Genomic DNA, 1645 nt, shown 5'->3' on the forward strand with positions numbered 1-1645 from the left:
ATCTGTACAGGGCATTTCTCTCTCTCTCTCTCTCTAACTCTTTCCACTCCATCTCTTGAAAGAAATAAACCTAAAACAAATTAATGTAGTACGAATAAAATTGTCCTAAACGAAGTAACATTGGGCAACATTGCTTCCTTTTAACAAGATGGAAAACAAGAAGCTAGATATTTGGGATAAGACTTAAGATTCCCAAAATATTGTTTTTAAAAGAAAATTTAGCATTCCATTCAAGTATACAGCTTGGGCAAGGTCAACCTTCTATTCAAGTACTCATCAATTTGTGGGTACCTTGTTACCTATGAAATTACTAAATAGTACCCCTGAGTATGTGAAATTTGAGTACATTGTAGTCTTTTGTTCTTGAAACACTATAGTGAACTGATCTTTGTTGTGGTAAGCTCCTCAACTTATGAAGGAAATACACAATAGTCATTGTTGTTGCAACATCAACTAAACAGGAAGTGAGAGGCCATTTTATATTCATAAAAAAAGGAAGAAAAAGGCAACCCCCCCACATGTGTCTAATAAAATCCCAGCCAGTGATTTTTGACTGAGATAAAAAGGCATCTTTGGGAGGGAATCTGACTCTGGGAAGAAAATTCTTAAGTGTCTCTGCTTAGACATTTTTTTGCTTGAATCAGTATGCCATGGGAATTGTGTGGGTACATCCTTTCTTAGGGGATACGGGAATGGCTTGGATGAACAACACGACACAAAGTGTCAAGGTTTCTCAATGTCACTACAGCTATGACTGTGAAAAGGAGAGATGGGAGCTCAGAGACGCTGAAGGTGAACAAGTTCACCTTAAGGCAACAACCACCACCCAAATTAAATAATAGCAACAATAGGTAGTATTCATTAATACTATTACTGTTTGCCAAGCTCTGAACTAAGCACTTTAGACGCATTGATTTATTTAAATCTCACTGGTAATTTTTGTTATTCCCATGTTATAGGCGAAGAGATTGAAGTTTAGAAAGTTTAAATAACTTCCCCACTATTTCGTATCTGGTAAGTGAAGGACATGGAACATAAACTTGGCCAGCTGGCCCTAGAGCCTCAACTACTACACCATAATAATCTCTGGACTAAGGCAGGAGGGATCTGAGATACTCAATTTGTGAGAGAATTACAGGCAGGGGAATATACCAATAATGGAATTTTCTGAGCTCTTAGTTTTTGAAAAATACAGTTCTGCTCTAGGAACAGGCTTTTCTTGTGCACTAGCTTCTATCACATCCCCATCTGTGCTTTTAATAAAGATAATTAGGGTCACCTGGGTTCAACCAGCCCTTCTTATTTTTAATTACACTGCACCTGGAAACCTGAAAGAAGGTACAGATTTACCTTAGCTCCCAGATGATACTTGGAATGGTTGGCTTTGCCCTCAAACGACAAGTGGTCTTCAGTGAAGAATTCAGGAAATTGAGCATGGACTCGCCCCATAGAGCAGCAGTTAAAATTGGTCTCAAGCTCTTTGTTTTTCAGACGCACAAAATTCATTGCTCTTCTCTTCCATCTATTGCTTCTGTGATGCTAGCAGAAGCACCGAGCTGCTCTGCTGACCCAGGGATCCCCGTAAATGTATGTGAGATGTCTGAGAGGAGCTGGATGTTTCCTCTCCCTCCATCACAGCATGCCT

Source organism: Tupaia chinensis, unplaced genomic scaffold (genome assembly GCF_000334495.1).
Source record: "Tupaia chinensis unplaced genomic scaffold, TupChi_1.0 Scaffold143247_2, whole genome shotgun sequence".
In the NCBI taxonomy this organism is placed as follows: Eukaryota; Metazoa; Chordata; class Mammalia; order Scandentia; family Tupaiidae; genus Tupaia; species Tupaia belangeri.